At 42.5% G+C, this 18,087-nt stretch overlaps 1 protein-coding gene across 1 annotated transcript in view; it reads right to left on the reverse strand.

The window, feature by feature from the left end:
• SHANK3 (SH3 and multiple ankyrin repeat domains 3) overlaps positions 1-18,087 on the reverse strand; it is a 667,177-nt gene that overhangs the window by 529,930 nt on the left and 119,160 nt on the right. The gene's annotated exons all lie outside the window — the stretch shown is intronic.

The following is an 18,087-nucleotide window of genomic DNA, read 5'->3' on the forward strand; positions in this document are numbered from 1 at the left end:
CTCTGCTATGGAGTTAGCACAAGGCAATAGCAGTGGTTTGCAAAGTAACTGAGGTGACCAATTTTCAAAGGATGTTGTTGATGGGCGCCAACTTTCCCTTTTGTCTTCTCTACATGTACTTTGAGGGAAAGCGTCCATTCCAATGTCACCCCCAGGTAGACAGGGTTTGGATGGGGTTCAGCCAGTGGGATTCCATCCCAGGTGATGTTTAGTTTCCGCTTGGCTTCTTGATGGTGTAGGTGAAAGGCCGTCACCCGCATCTTGTTGGCACAAAGCTGGTTCTTCTGCTGCTTCTTCTTCTCTATCACCTCTCACCTCATACTGAACAGCATCTAATGCCGAACAAGCTAGATTTAGATCACGTAAGTCCTGTACTGGACAAATATTAAATATCACTCAGCACAGAGAAGATGGATTTGAGAGAGGGATGATAACAGGCACTATGTTCATAGATCTATCAGCAACATATGATATGGTCAACCGCCATAACTTGCTTGACAAAGTCTACGATATCACACACAACTACTGCCTAGTGCAGCTCATCCAATCTCTTCTGGAGAACTGGAGAACAGATGTTTTTAAGTAAAACTGTGCAAGAAACAGATCCACTGGAGATGACAATGAAATGGCCTCCCACAGGGCAGTGTGTTGGAACCAATCCTCTTCAATAGATACACCAATCACCAGCCCATACAGAGCAATACACGGAGCTTTATATTTCCTGATGATCTATGCATTACGTCACAGGAGAAGGATTTTGACGCTCTCGAGAAAAGACAATGTACACTGAGAAACCTCTCAGTTTATTACAATAAGACCCTGCTTCATGCTAACCCAACCAAGACACAGGTGACTGCCTTTATGGGAATAATTCCACATGTGATAAAAAACCCTCAGCTTATAACAGCACATGCCCCAAAACAACTTAGAAGTACCGTATGGACTGGGTCTGCCGAGTGTGTAGTTTCCTTTGAGGATTTGAGAAGCATCACATGAACTTTGTCAGAAGGGAGGGGATGTAGAGCAGGGACTATACTCTTGATTAGCAAGAGAAGAACTCAGACCATCAGGACACATATTATTGTGCTGAAGTTCAACATTTTCAGGAGTCAATTCTCCTATAAAATCTCCCTTCTCCAACCAACTGGAATGTATATTTTTTCCTGTGAAAAGGACAGTAGGTCCAATGTAACAGTTGTTCACACGATTATTCTCTAGCAAAAAGGGGGACCCATTTTATACTGGCTTTGAGGCTGAAAATATTATCCATCAGCATGCTTTTCTCTCCATCAGCTTCGATGATGGAGACACATTGCTATTTTTTTAATGCTAAATATGACAATACTCGGGCTGTCAAGCAATTAAAAAAATTAATCATGATTAATCATGCTGTTAATACTAGAATACCATTTATTTAAATATTTTTGGACGTCTTCTACATTTTCAAATATATTGATTTCAACTACAACACAGAATACAAAGTATACAGTGCTCACTTTATATTTAATTTTTATTATATGTATTTGCAGTGTAAAAAACAAAAGAAATAGTATTTTTCAATTTACTTAATACAAGTACTGTAGTGCAATATCTTTATCATGAAAGTTGAACTTACACATGTAGAATTATTTACAAAAAATAATTGCATTCAAAAATAAAACAATGTAAAACTTTAGCGCCTACTCGTCCACTCAGTCCTACTTCAGCCAATCACTCAGACAAACAAGTTTGCTTACAATTTTCAGGAGATAATGCTGCCCGCTTCTTGTTTACAATGTCACCTGAAAGTGAGAACAGGTGTTCGTAAGGCACTGTTATAGCCAGCATCGCAAGATATTTGTGTGTCAGATGCACTAAAGATTCATATGTCCCTTAATGCTTCAACCACCATTTCAGAAGACATGCGTCCATGCTGATGATGGGTTCTGCTCAATAATGATCCAAAGCAGAGCGGACCGACGCATGTTTATTTTCATCATCCGAGTCAGATGCCACCAGCAGAAGGTTGATTTTATTTTTTAGTGGTGCTAATCAAGAGTAGTTTCCACATCTGAGTGTTGCCCTTTTAAGATTTCTGAAAGCATGCGCCACATCCCATCCCTCTCAGATTTTGAACAGCACTTCAGATTCTTAAACCTTGAGTCGAGTGCTGAAGCTATTTTTAGAAATCTCACATTGGTACCTTCTTTGCGTTTTGTCAAAACTGCTGTGAAAGCGTTCTTAAAACGAACATGTGCTGGGTCATCATCCAAGACTGCTATTACATGAAGTATATGGCAGAATGCGGGTGAAACAGAACAGGAGACAGACAATTCTCCCACAAGAAGTTTAATCACAAATTTAATTAACGTGTTTTTTTTTAAAAACACGTTATCAGCATGGAAGCACATCCTCTGGAATGGTGGCCAAAGCATGAAGGGGCATAAGAATGTTTAGCATATCTGTCACATAAATACCTTGCAACACCGACTACAAAAGTGCCATGCGAATGCCTGTTCTCACTTTCAGGTGACACTGTAAATAAAAAGCAGGCAGCAGTATCTCTCGTAAATGTAAACAAACTTGTTTGTCTTAGTGGTTGGCTGAACAAGAAGTAGGACTTAGTGGACTTGTAGGCTCTAATGTTTTAAATTGTTTTGTTTTTGAGTGCAGTTATGTAACAAAAAAATCTACATTTGTAAGTTACACTTTCACAATAAATAGATTGCACTACAGTACTTGTATGAGGTGAATTGAAAAATAGTATTTCTTTTGTTTATCATTTTTACAGTGCATATATAATAAAAAATAAATATAAACTGTGCACTGTATACCTTCTATTCTGTTTTGTAATTTAAATCACTATAGTTGAAAATGCAGAAAAACATCCAAAATATTTAATAAATTTTAATTGATATTCTACTGTTTAACAGTGCGATTAATCATGATAAATTTTTAATCACAATTAATTTTTTAGTTAATCACATGAGTTAACTGCAATTAATTGTCAGCCCTAGAAAAAATATTTTTGTTTGAAAACTAGCTTTCTTCAAAGCCCTCCTCCAAATCCAACTCTGCTGTGATTCACACAACAAATCCACCAACTAACAATGGCAGCTTGAATATCAGTTGGGGAGAGCTGACATTTATTTATTTAAACTTGCAAAGAATTTAGAAATATCAAGTTGAGCATGCAGCTAACGAGAGGCCTCAATGCTGTTACCTCCTCATCCTTTCTTTCCCCCATCCCTCTTCCTGTTTGTCACATTAATTTGTTACATCTTTTCTTTAGATTGCACGTTCTTTGAGGACAGCCACGACTACTTCTTGTATATCTGTATAGCACCCAGAACAACTGCCCCCAATCCTAACGGGGTACTGAGGGAGCTACCCTGGTGTAAATAAATCATAATGATTGTTTCAAGACTATGCTGAAAATTATTTACCACGGGATTCTCAAGGACTGGCTTTACTCAGCTTTCAATGAAATATCAGAGATACTTCTAAATGCAGCAGAAAGAAACTATGTTATAATCTCTCCTACTGAAATGAATATGTTCAATTTCATTCGTATTATCAGAAGGGAAAAATCCACTTCCCCTTGAGAGTTAACGTTAGCATTTAGCAAATATGAAGCTGTTTTTCAAGTTACAAGCATAGACTCATAAATCATAAGGCCAGAGGGGTCCTGGCAGAGGACTTCCCTAAATTAATTCAAGATGATAAATCAGCCTTGACTTGGGAGCCTGGTTGCAACCTTACTAAAGAGAGACAAGAAACTTCCTATAACGCTCCCGTAGCTTTTGCCATTGTCATAGGAAGAATCTGTCCCTGACATGCACAGCCTACAAGCAACACATGACACCGGTATCTTTGTAGCTGTAGCTGAAACCACTACACAGCGCCATGTCACTTATGACAAACAATGCTGCATACACTTTTGGTTGAGTGCAAATGAATTGTTCATAATTCACCCGACACATTGAAGTGAGTTCAATAAGATGCCACTGATTTGTCAGCCAAAGGTTCCAAGTAACTAGATTAAAAGATTAAGGGACCATTTGGATCATCTAGTCCAGTGGTTCTCAAACTGTGGGTCAGGACCCCAAAGTGGGTCGGGACCCCATTTTAATGGGGTCGCCAGGGCTGGCGTTAGGCTTGCTGGGGCTGGGGCCAAAGCTGAAGCCTGAGCCCCACTGCCCAGGGCTGAAGCTGACGCCCTAGCCCCACCACCTGGGACCAAAGCCCAAGGTCTTCAGCCCTGGGTGGCAGGACTTGGACTTCAGGTCCGGCTCCCCTGCCCGGGGCAGCAGGGGTCAGGCTTCGTCTTTGCACCCCCTCTCCCCCTGAGACAGCAGGGCTCAAGCGAGATCAGCCTTCGGTCCCCCCTCTAAGGGTCATGTAGTAATTTTTGTTGTCAGAAGGAGATCGTGGTGCAATGAATTTTGAGAACCCCTGTTCTATTCTATCTAATTCTGCAGAACATAGACCACAGAATTTCACCAAGTGGTTCCTTCATCAAGCCCATAACTTCTGTCTGAGCTAAAGCGTAGCTTTTAGAAAGACATCCAACCTGGATTTAAAGCCTTCAAGTAACAGAGTCCACCACATCCCTATGTAAATTATTCCAGTGGTTAATGAACCAATATGAATTTCTCTCCTGAGTGCTCCATGTCAGGCTCCTGCAGACTTTAGGCAGTGGTAGGGGAAAAGAGGGAATGTGCTGTGGCTGGCAAGGAGTGTGGGGCACAGCTGACCAGCAGTAGCAGAGAACTTACTGGAGGAGGGGACTACCTTGCAGATTTCCACACTCTCCTGTGACAGAGCTTAGGTGTGCAGCAGGGCACCTACCCACTACCACAGCTTCTTCACTCTTTGCCACATTTACCTCTGCCCTGGAAGAAGCTGCTACTTGCCCCCATGTTGTGCAAGAGACCCTGACTAGCACTGGCTAATACTGTCCAGCAGCCTTTATAATTTCGGTATGAATAAAACTGCCTTCACTCGTTCTCTCCCTGCACCCTGCTGGCCACAGTACAATACATTCACCACTGGTTCATTTTTCTCCATCCCAGCCTACAACAGAGACTTGGATCTAATTTTTGATTAATGGCAGTATCTTAAACATGATTAATATTACTCTTGAAAACTACCTGCTGCACAAGCCAGTCTAAAAATCTAGTATTGATTTCAAGTTGTGATGTAATGGGATTTCATCAGGCAGACGGAGGGACACAAATAAACTAGACATTTTGCAATAAATTTTAAAATAAGCTCTTTTAAAGGCTTTTAATATAAAGAAAAGTTATTCCATTTACTTCTGTTTTTCAGAACCTGTTCTGGTTGTCAGTGGGACTAACTGGACATTTAAAAACAGTTATATGGTGGAAGGGTGTCAAAAATCAGCCTTATAACTAGCCCCTACCACAGCTTGTCTTTATAGCATTGCCCCTGACTCTGTTCCCTTTCACACAGAGACCTGCTTGCCTTGAGTGATGAGGTGCATTTCCCTCGAGTTGGCTGACCTGCCAGGAGGCAGAGGCCAAAGCTTGCATAGCACAACTCATCAGCTGCTAGCATGACCACCCTGCCAAGTGGACACCACTTGTGTACTGCTAATCCTTCCTAGAATTCCTCGTGTGCACTCAGCAGTGACAGACGAGTTCTCCCACAATTCACTGGGACAGAATTTGTAGAGTGGCTCAGCTTGATGCAACTCGAAGAACCCTGGGATATGCCCCAGAGGTCTTAGTGCCTCACCTGAGTGAGTGCAGCCCTGATCTGGACCCAGCAGCTGGAGAGTCATTTCACAGTACGGCTGCGGTCACCCAGGCTAGGTTAACTCTAATGTAGATAACAGGACTTAACTCTGCAGTGAAGATGCACCCCTGGGTAAAGTAGTCAGTCCTGACTCCAGAGAGACTATTGCCTCTTCATGATACATTGACAGAGCCAAAGGCAAAGAGGGCCGAGAGAGCTCCCGACCATCCGCAAGGCTTGTGGGAGCAGCTAAAGAGGAATCAACAAGAGCTGGAGGAGGGAAGATTATTAAGCAGTTTGTAGGTTTGGAACAAGAGTTAGCCTGGGTTCAGGTGGAGGCTGAGAAAGAGAAGCAGCACGGCTCAATCCTGGAGCGAGAATTGATCAATTAAAGGAGGCATGACTACACCTGGAGCTATAAAGTCCTGTCAGGGGCAGGAAGGAGGGAGTCATTAGGACAGGCTGTTTCTGAAGAGAACAGAAACAGAGTAGAGCTAACTCCTCTGGTGAGGCTCAGCAAGGCAGCCCTGGGACCAGTGCTATAGAAGGAGAAGGGAGCTAGCTGAGAAGGGGGAGCTAAGCAGCAATTTGTGTTTGGTTTGTTTATGTTTGAAAAACAAACCTATTTAAAGGAGACTGGGCAAGGCAGTGTGTGTTTGGAAGCTGGGGACAAGCCTTGCCATGTGACAGAATCCAGGACAGCTCTTATGAATTCTACCCTCTGACTTGGAGCAAATACAAGGCTTTCTCCAGAGTTCAGACTTGGCCCTACAGATGGGAAAAAAGGCAAATTCTGTCTGAAGGACTAGCTGGATCCCTTAGGGAAATGGTGCTTTTGGAAACTAGTCATCAAGGTACGGATCCATGGGGATGCTTTGTTACCTCAAATATGCAGCACCTAGTGACAAGCAGCAACTACCTGTTCAGTGTAGACAGGTGTTCAGCTACGTGTTCTTTTATCTCTCCAACAGTGACATCACTGGATGAGATTTCCAGGAGATCATTCAGTGTTGAAAACATCTGTAAGTTTTTGTTGCTGACTTGTGATTGCCAAAGATCTCGTTTTTTAGTAAAGGCACTAATTTTGTCATTGAGTTTGAGAATGTTTGTTTCTCTTCTTTGTAGTGACTCATTCAATGAATTTAAACACTCCAAAATATTTGCTAGATATGAGAGTGCTGCCAACCATCTGATGTCACTTAAATGCTTCTTCAGGGTAGAATCCACTTCAATCAGAAGCAAATGCACCTAATCTCTGAATTTAAACAGACAGGTTAGAACTCTTCCCCGCAACAGCCAGTGCGTCTGTGTGTGTGTAGTAAAAAGTGCTGATTCTCCAATCCCATTTCTGCACAGAGACCATTAAAAAGTCAGGAATTCAGCAGCTTTGCTTTAATAAAATTAACGATTGCTACAGCTTGACTCGAAATTGATTTAACGTAAGGATCCATGTTCCTGCCAGCCAGAGGCTCCCTGTGGATCATGCAGTGTGTCCATTGGGCTTCTGGGGCCACTTCTTTAAGTCTGGTTTCAGAGTAGCAGCCGTGTTAGTCTGTATCCGCAAAAAGAAAAGGAGGACTTGTGGCACCTTAGAGACTAACCAATTTATTTGAGCATAAGCTTTCGTGAGCTACAGCTCACTTCATTGGATTTTCTTTTTTCTGCCAACAAACCCACTCTTAGTACCAGACATAGCTTTCGCAGCATCAGTGCATATCCCTACACAGCTGTTCCAGTTAATGTGTTCCCTCGTTATAAAGGTGTGAAGGAACTTAAATATTTCCTCTCCTCTAGTATATGTTGGCAGTGCTTTGCAGAAAAAAAAGTCTTCTTTTACTGTGTTTCCCAAATGTAGCAAACGTAGATCAGTAACGGTGCTGCCCCGAAACATTGGTGGATTCATCAATATGTAAACAACTTGCTCTTTTTAATCCTTTCCACCACTTGCTCTTGTATGTCATCGGACTTATCCTTAATACAACGACTCACTGTGCCGTCTGATAATGAAATAGAGCTCAGCTGAGCAGCAGCATCTTTGCCAATCAATAATCTCACACATTTGTTTAGCTGCAGGAAGAATGAGAGATTCAGCAATGTTGTGAGGCTTTTTTGCCCTAGAGATTAAAAGTGAAACAGCATAAGACACCTCCAGAGTTTTGGCTATCATAGTTTCTCATCTATGTATAACAGTTTTTGTTGCTCAAGTTCATGAAGTTTTCTTTCAAAAAATTCCACAGACATCTCCACATATGTAGGGTGTTTTGTTTGTAAATGTCGCTGGAGTTTATTTGGTTTTAGGCTGTTATTAACCAAAACTTCACTGCATGAAACACACTGGGGACTTGAATTGTCTTCTGAGCCAATGTAAATAAATCCAAATGCCAAATAAGAACTGCAGTATTTTGGGGGCGGGGGGTTGGGGTTGTTTTATCACAGTTATGACTCCTGTTTTCCACCATCTATGTTGGCTTCAGCTCCCCTTTTCGTGCCAGGTACAGCAAAACGATCCATTGTTTTAACAAAATGAATTTGCTTATTTCAGAAATTACAATACTGTACATTTTTTATTTTTGCTACCTATTCCTCCCCCCCGCTGTTAGTACGAGGGCTGGCCGACTTCAACAATACACTACAAAAGTGGTAGACCACATTCCATGACAACAAGGCTGTTGCTTAGGGAAGTGACAAAATCAATATGGTCTTGTTGTTATGGAATACCTAGCTATGAAGGCAGAGCGGAGACGGGTGCCCAGCTCTGAAAGCAGCACCGCCCACCAGCAGAATCGGAGAAGTAAGGGTGGCATGGTATGGTATTTGAGAATACCCTGCCCCGTCCCCCCAGTTTGAGAAACGCTGTTCTAATGGGCAAAAAATTTGCTTTTGCTTGCAGATAGCTTATACCAGTTGTTCTCAATCAGGGATACGCATATCCCTGGGGGTACACAGAGGTCTTCCAAGGAGTACATAAACTCATCTAGATATTTGTCTAGTTTTGCAGTAGGCTACACAAAAAGCACAAGCAAAGTCAGTACAAACTAAAATTTCATACAGACAATGACTTGTTTATACTGCTCTATATACGATATTCTGAAATGAAGTACAATATTTATATTCCAATTGATAAAAATGAGAAAGTAAGCAATTTTTCAGTAATAGTGTGCTGTGACACATTTGTATTTTTACAGCTGATTGTGTAAGCAAGTAGTTTTTAAGTGAGGTGAAACTTGGGGGTATGCAAGACAAATCAGACTCCTGAAAGGGGTACAGTTGTCAGGAAAGATTGAGAGACACTGGCTTATACCAATTTCCTAAACTAAATAAGCTAGCTACTAGCAAAAGCACTTTTTTGCTGGATAACTGGATCTATACTCGGGATTTTGCTGGTATAAAAATATTGTTTAAAACAAAAAATCACATCCCTAACTGACATTATATCAGTAAATGTTTCTGTTGTAGACCTGCATTGAGATAGCACAATGCTTAGCCAAGGTCAACTCCTGGATGAAGAACAGCTGGTTGAAGCTGAACACAAAGGCAGAGGTGATGCTGTCAACAAAGGAAGGAATCTTGGGAAGTTTGCAGTCACTATACAGTCTCCTTTGGTTACACGTTCATGCCAGCAATTGTTCAATTCATTCCATAGTTTAGGAGGCTCCTGGATTCCTTGCTGACACAGAGCTCTCACACAGCAGCATCCACAAGTGATGCTTCCTACCATCTTTGGTTGGCTAGGGCCTCCGTCCCATCCTGGCAGATGGATGACATGGCCTCAGTTATGCACCCTTTATCACTTCCCATGTGAACTACAACAATGCAATCTACTTGGGCATGAAACCATCAGCTCTTAAGAAATTCCAACAAGTACAAAACACTCCAGTGTATCTCCTCAGCAATCCAGGCTACCATGAGCATGTCACACTTTTCCTCCTTTCTCGACTCTGACACAGAATATCAAATCAAGTTCCTGGTCTCAGTCTTTATCCTCAAGGTGCTCAATGGTCTTTGCCCAGGAGACCTAAAGATCGATTAACACTCCAAAATGAGGACTGTGGTTGAGAACTCTACTCCTCAGGAACAATGGATCTGTTCAGTCTTGTTACGAATCTGGTTTGCGCAGGAGATAGAATTTTCTTGGGATCTGGTTCCAGATTATGGAATAAACTAAGGACTATTCCAAATCTCACCTCCTTCCACTCCAAAGCACACTTCTTTGACCTGCCTTCTCTAAGATAAACACAGAGCAGCATGGACATATAATAATATTTCTATTTTAAAGCCTATCACCACAAAACACTAAACTCCACACACTAGTTTCCTCTTGGGGAGGGGATGACGAAAAAAGAACCACACATTACAAACATCAGTCACATTACTTAATGCACGACTGGAAAGCACTCATACATTATGAAGAAGGAGTATAAGAATGGGGAATAGAAAGGAGAACAGAACATCCTGAGGGAAATAATTCTCTCTCACCAACATTGCCTGGTAGTATTATTTTATAGCACCCGCAAGTACAGATGAAAATGCCCACAGGGCTTACAATCTACTTTCAGCTATGACATCAGCGATAGGAAGAAAGGACATGAGTTACACAACAAGGTTATATAGTTACTCAGTTAAAATAGTTGTGCATTATGCAAAGTTGTTTTTTTCAATTGGATTATATAAACTAAATATCAGTGTTGACCCACCTCTTGTAATTATCCACTGTGTGCTGCAGCAATGCTGGACTGCAACATTACCGATAAGTAAGGCCCTACCAAATTCACAGTCCATTTTGGTCAATTTCAGTCATAGGATTTTAAAAATCATAAATTTCATGATTTCAGCTATTTAAATCTGAAATTTCACGGTGTTGGAATTATAGGCATCCTGATCCAAAAAGGAGCTGTGGGGGAGGGTCGCAAGGTTATTGTGGGGGGGTTGCGGTACGGCTACCCTTACTTCTGCGCTGCTGCTGGTGGCGGCGTTGCCGTCAGAGCTGGGCAGCTGGAGAGCGGCAGCTGCTGGCCAGAAGCCCAAGTTTGAAGGCAGATCTGCTGCCAGCAGCAGCGCAGAAGTAAAGACGGCATGGTGTGGTATTGCCACCCTTCCTTCTGCACTGCTGCCTGCAGACCAGGGCCAGCAGTCAACAGCCACTCTCCAGCCACCCAGCTCTGAAGAAAGCATGACCCCCCCCCCAATAACCTTGTGACCCCCCTGCAACTCCTTTTTGGGTCAGGACCCCCACTTTGAGAAACACTGGTCTCCCCTGTGAAATCTGTATAGAATAAGGTAAAAGCACACAAAAGACCAGATTTCACAGGGGGAGAACAGATTTCATGATCCATGACATGCTTTTCATGGCTGTGAATTTGGTAGGGCCCTACCAATAAGTGTGTCTTCCTTCCTCACCTGTCCTTTTTTAACATGTTTGTCAAGAGGTCTAGATCTAGGTGTCTGTCCTGATCTTGTCTTCTCACTGGGACCTGTCTGTACACACGAGTTGTCTACATGAGAAAGTTGTCCAAGAATAACTTGAATTGACTCTGAAACAGACATAGTTGAACTGGTACCAAAGACTGCGTGGACACTCTTCTTCTGATATGAGTGACTCTATTTGACCAGAACTGAGGCCAGCCATTCTTACTCTGAAATAAGAGTATCTATGCAGTATCTTGTACAGGTTTAATGATGTTGGCAAGTTATACCAGTGCAACTTTACTGCATGGACAAGCTCTAAAGGTGTGATGTTAAACGGATGCAACTCCAAGTGCAGACACTCTTGTGTTAGTTTAAACCTGGCTTACACGGCTTTAGCTTGCCTGATGTAAGATTGTCTGCACACAAAGTGCATTGGTTTCACTATACTGATTTAACACCACACTTTCAGTAAAACTGGTGCAAGTTTGGGTGCACTCAGGCATGAGACTATCGGGATACATCGACACTGGAATAAAAGACCTACAGAATGGATGCAGCTGGCCTGGGTCAGCTGACTCGGCCTTGAGGGGCTCAGGCTGCAGGGCTAAAAATTGCAGTGTAGACATTTGGGTTCAGAGTGGACCCTGGGCTCTAGGACCCTCCCCCTTCATGGGATCCCAGAGCTCGGCTCCAGCCTGAGCCCAAATGTCACAGCAACGTTACAGCCCTACAGCCTGAACGGCCAAGATGTAGTTCTGCCTAAATTTACCACTGAAATCATATCTCTGCAATTGATGTCTCTCTTCATTCCCCTCCCCTTCCTGGCACATTTTATATGTTACCTAGTCTCTCATGTAACCATTTATATTGTAAACTCTTCCAGGCCAGGACTGTGATGCTGGAAGACTAGATGCTAGCTCATGTCAATGTCCCTGTGTCTAAACTGACAAATACACAGCTGGAACCAGGCTGGCTCACCTGCATGTTGGCATTGTTAAAATAGGTATTAGAATTCTAAGAATGCGCTTACACCTTCTTGAACACTTGTGAGTTGCTGCCAGCATTGCTCTCACTTGTAACATCTGTATCCCACACTGCAAGGTAACATCTGAGAGGGTGCATTGTGAGCCTCTGTGATGTGTAAACCTTCAGACAGGAGAGAGATGTTAATTAGGGTGATGGGATGATCTTCTACAGAAGGTGCAATGTCCTCCCCAGTGGGAAAGGTTCATTGACAGTAGTGGGACTGTGGTGGGCATTAAAGAGCACAAAAAGGGGTTTGTTGTTCTGCTCCCCCACCCAAGAAGATAAGCCATGCAAGTGGATTAGCCTGGAAAAAGGCTAATGTAGTGCCCATCTTTAAAAAAGGGAAGGAGGAGGATCCTGGGAACTACAGACTGGTCAGCCTCACCTCAGACCCTGGAAAAATCATGGAGCAGGTCCTCAAGGAATCAATTCTGAAGCACTTAGAGGAGAGGAAAGTGATCAGGAACAGTCAGCATGGATTCACCAAGGGAAAGTCATGCCTGACTAATCTAATTGCCTTCTGTGACGATATAACTGGTTCTGTGGATGAAGGGAAAGCAGTGGACGTGTTGTTCCTTGACTTTAGCAAAGCTTTTGACACGGTCTCCCACAGTATTCTTGCCAGCAAGTTAAAGAAGTATGGGCTGGATGAATGGACTATAAGGTGGACAGAAAGCTGGCTAGATTGTCGGGCTCAACCGGTAGAGATCAATGGCTCCATGTCTAGTTGGCAGCCGGTATCAAGTGGAGTGCCCCAAGGGTTGGTCCTCGGGCCGGTTTTGTTCAATATCTTCATAAATGATCTGGAGGATGGTGTGGATTGCACCCTCAGCAAGTTTGCAGATGACACTAAACTGGGAGGAGAGGTAGATACGCTGGAGGGTAGGGATAGGATACAGAGGGCCCTAGACAAATTAGACAACTGGGCCAAAAGAAACCTGATGAGGTTCAACAAGGACAAGTGCAGAGTCCTGCACTTAAGACAGAAGAATCCCATGCACCGCTACAGACTAGGGACCGAATGGCTAGGCAGCAGTTCTGCAGAAAAGGACCTAGGGGTTACAGTGGACGAGAAGTTGGATATGAGTCAACAGTGTGCCCTTGTTGCCAAGAAGGCCAATGGCATTTTGGGATGTATAAGTAGGGGCATTGCCAGCAGATCGAGGGACGTGATTGTTCCCCTCTATTCGACATTGGTGAGGCCTCATCTGGAGTACTGTGTCCAGTTTTGGGCCCCACACCACAAGAAGAATGTGGAAAAATTGGAGAAAGTCCAGCGAAGGGCAACAAAAATGATTAGGGGGCTGGAACACATGACTTACGAGGAGAGGCTGAGGGAACTGGGATTGTTTAGTCTACAGAAGAGAAGAATGAGGGGGGATTTGATAGTTGCTTTCAACTACCTGAAAGAGGGTTCCAAAGAGGATGGATCTAGACTGTTCTCAGTGGTACCAGATGACAGAACAAGGAGTAATGGTCTCAAGTTGCAGTGGGGGAGATTTAGGTTGGATATTAGGAAAAACTTTTTCACTAGGAGGGTGGTGAGACACTGGAATGGGTTACCTAGGGAGGTGGTGGAATCTCCTTCCCTAGAAGTTTTTAAGGTCCGGCTTGACAAAGCCCTGGCTGGGATGATTTAATTGGGGATCGGTCCTGCTTTGAGCAGGGGGTTGGACTAGATGACTTCCTGAGGTCCCTTCCAACCCTGATATTCTATGATTCTTCCCATCGGCTGAGTTTGAAGCTCAGAGCACATGGCAGAAAAGGGATATAAACCTCAAACAAATGGAACTAGGTATCTCTGTGCAGCTTGGACTCTGTGAGGCAAGGTTTTTCCAGGCATAAGCAAGACATCCCCAGCTGCTTAGCCTGGGTTTGCCCTAAAGGATATATAGAGCTTGCTGGTTATAGAAGTTTCTAATACCTTTTGAAACTTACAATAGTAACTCATTTGTGTATCTATGTTTACCTGCCTTAACCTTGTAAACAATTCTCTGGTTTCCTTTTCATATTTAATAAATCTGTATATAAATTATTATAGGATTGGCTACAAGCATGGTCTTTGGTGTGAGATCTAAGATGCAATTGACCTGGGGTAAATAACTTGTCCTTTGGGACTGGGAGTAACCTTTGCTGTGATTCTTGGTATAAGGGACATCTCTCCTAAAGGTATGCTCACAGGGGTGGCAAAATAGATCAGACTACCAAGGGGACTGTCTCTGACTGAGGGGACATGATAACAGTTTTCAAGTACATAAAAGGTTGTTACAAGGAGACGGGAGAAAAACTGTTCTCCTTAATCACTGAGGACAGGACAAGCAATGGGCTTAAACAGCAGCAAGGGCAGTTTAGGTTGGACATTAGGAAAAAGTTCCTAACTGTCAGGGAGGTTAAGCACTGGGATAAATTGCCTAGAGAGGTCGTGGAATCTCCATCACTGAAGGTTTTTTAGAGCAGGTTAGACAAACACCTCTCAGGGATGGTCTGGATAATACTTAGTCCTGTCTCAGTGCAGGGATTGGACTAGTTGACCTCTCAAGGTCCTTTTTGTTCTATGATTCAATGACTGTAGCAAGACCTTTGTCCTCAGAAGATTCCATACCTGGAACTGCCTGGATTCAAGGCATCCCAGACAGAAGTGAGATCACTTTCAACAGTCCTCAAACCTGAGCCCTGCTATCCTGAGAGGACTCCCAAACGGATGAACAATGATAGAACAGTGCTCAAAGAAGAAGAGGAGGAGGTAGAAGGACCCCACGGAAGAAGGACCAGTTGCACAAAACTGAAAACAATTGTGAGCCAAATCAGTTGAAAGAAAGAGTTTAAAAAGAAAAACATGAGTGACAATTTGGAACTGTTTAAAGAACATTTCATTAGATCCCCCAAAATCCACTATCCTACAACTGAGGAAGAAGGCTACGTGGGTTAAAAAATAATCTGACTAAGACGAGAATTAAAAATTATATATATATATATATATATATATAAAACAAATTGAGAAAAGGGTAACTTGATCGTGATTAATATAAATCAGAAGATAGGAAATGTAGAAAACTGGTAAAGGAATCCAAAGGACACAAGGAGAAATAAATGGCCAGCAGAGTTAAGGAAAATAAAAAGGAGTCCTAGCAATGGTCCTGGTACTTTACTAGATGGAAATGGCAGATTTGTCAATGATAATGCAGAAAAGGCAGAAGTGTTCCATAAACATTTCTGCTCTATATCTGGGAAAAAGCGAGTTGATGTATTCATGACATATAAACGATAAAATACTTTCCATTCCAGCAGCAACTTATGAGGATGTTAAACAGCAGCTACTGAAGCTACATATTTTCTAAATAAGGAGATCCAGATAACTTGCATCCAAGAGTTTTAAAAGAGCTGGCCAATGAACCCTCTGGATTGTTAATGTTGATTTTCAATAAGTTGTGAACACTGGGGAAGTTCCAGAGCACTAAGGAAAAAAATTTAATGTTGTACCAATACTTAATAAAAGGATTAATCAGATGACTGAGGTAATCATAAGCCTGTCACCTGATGTCGATCCTGGGGGAAAATAATCGAACAGCTAATACAGGACTCGATTAATAAAAAATTAAAGCAAGGTAAAATAATTTATGCTAATCTCGATAGGTTTATGAAAAATGGATCTTGTCAAACTAACTTGATTTTTTTAATAAAGCTAATAGTGTTGATGTAATATACTTAGACTTCTGTAAGGCATTTGACTTGGTATTACACAACATTTTGATTAAGAAACTAGAATACAAATTCAACATGGCACATACTAAATTGATTAAAAACTGGCTGACTGATAGGTCTCAAAATGTAATTGTTAATAGGGAATCATTTACAAGCAGGTGTGTTTCTAGGGGCATCCCACAGGGATCGGTTCTTGTCTATATACAACAAAATTTTTATCAATAACCTGGAAGAAACCATAAAGTCATCACTACTAAGGTTTGCAGATGACACACAGATTGGGGGAGTCGTAAATAATGAAGAGGACAGGTCAGTGTTATAAAGTGATCTGGATTGCTTGGTAAACTGGGCACAAGCAAACAATATATGTTTCAATATGTCCAAATGTAAAGTCATTCATCTAGGAACAAAGAATACAGGCCATGCTACAAAATGGGGGGAATCTACCCTGGGAAGCAGTGATTCTGGAAAAGAACTGGGGATCATGGTAGATTATGAACTCCCAGTGTGGTGCCATGGCCAAAGGGCTAATGTAATCTGTGGATAAATAAACAGGAGTAGGGGGTAGGAGTAAGGACATGATTTTTACCTCTTTCTATGGCACCTGTGAGACCAATAATGGAATACCGTGCCCACACTTTTAAAAGGATGTTGAGAAATTGGAAAGGGTTCAGAAAAGAGCCACAAAAAATATCCATGGGCTGAGAAAATGCCCTACAGTGAGAGACTTAAGGAAATCTTATTAGCTTGTCAAAAAGAAGACCGAGGTGACTTGATTACAGTGTCTAAGAGCCTTCATGGGGTGAAGAGCTCTTTAATCGAGCAGGAAAAGGCAGAACAAGAGCCAATGGACGGAAGCTGAAGCCAGACAAATTCAAGTTAGAAGTTAGGCACAAACTGCTGGAACAAACTCCCAAGGGAAGTGGTGGATTCTCCATCTCTTGATGTCTTCAGATTAAAATGGGATGCGTTTCTTAAACATATTCTTTAGTCAAACACAAGGTATTGAGCTCAATAGGGGGTAACTGGATGAAATGTAATGGCCTCTGACATACAGAAGGTCGGACTAGCTGATGTAATGATCCTTTCTGGCCTTAAACTCAATGAATGTGAACAATGGTCTAATGTCATATACCACCAAGTAACTGAATCAGCTCAGGACCCAGATTTAAAGTATGACTGTAATGAGGAAGCAGGCTGTCTTTGTACAAGAACTAGGACACTCAGTTCTGAGGCATCCCAATCAGACCTCCACCTGTTCTGAGCCCTGCACTTGCATCAACCCCATAGAGCTCGGTTATTATAGAAGCTTCTATTACTTTTTGAAATTTAAGACTGTAACTAATTTTTACATCTATGTTTACCTCCTTTAACCCTGTAAATAATTCTCCAGTTTCCTTTTCCTATTTAATAAATCTGCACACAGTTTATTACAGGATTGGCTACATGCATTGTTTTTGGTGTGAGATCTAACGTGCAACTGATCTGGGGTAAGTGACTGGTCCTTTGGCACTGGGAGTAACCGGAATTTTGCTGTGATGCTTGGTGTAAGGGACATTTCTCACAAAGGTAGGCTCACCTGACGAGCGAGGCTCACCTGGGTGGCGAGACAGATCACAGTACCCAAGGGGACTGTCTGTGACTCCACATTAAGGCTGAGGAGTTTACCCTTGATAATTGGTTAGTGAAATTGAAATACAGCACTCACAACCAGCTTGGGGTTTGTACCCTGTTTCTTCACAGTCAGCCCTGGGATTGGTACTCACGCTCTTGTCTCTCTGCACAACAGCTTGACACACTCATTGGTTGGAAATCTGCCTAAGCCATGCAGCAGGCATGGAGCCTACTCTGTACTAAAAGTAACAAACTTCACACTGTTATTTTAATAAAGAAATAAGAGCAATAACTAAACCTATCCCAGACATGCACTAAAGGACACCACAAAGGTGGGGAAAGGGTGAGAGCTCCATACTCACTACAGAAGCAGTGAGAAAAGTACTAGCTGGGACCAGTGCTGCAGCTCCTTTCACATCTTCAGTATCAAACATCTGCATGCACCCAGCCCCAACAGTCACTGCTTTTGTGGTGGGTTCAACACACTGTTGGGGATGTATGTGGCTTCTCACATAGATGGGCAATTCCTGAAGGACTCAGAAGCCAGGAACTGTGTAATCTATCCTGAGAATACTTCTGCATCCCCATGACTGCATCATC

The sequence above is a fragment of the Eretmochelys imbricata genome, chromosome 1 (genome assembly GCF_965152235.1).
Source record: "Eretmochelys imbricata isolate rEreImb1 chromosome 1, rEreImb1.hap1, whole genome shotgun sequence".
Taxonomy (NCBI): domain Eukaryota; kingdom Metazoa; phylum Chordata; order Testudines; family Cheloniidae; genus Eretmochelys; species Eretmochelys imbricata.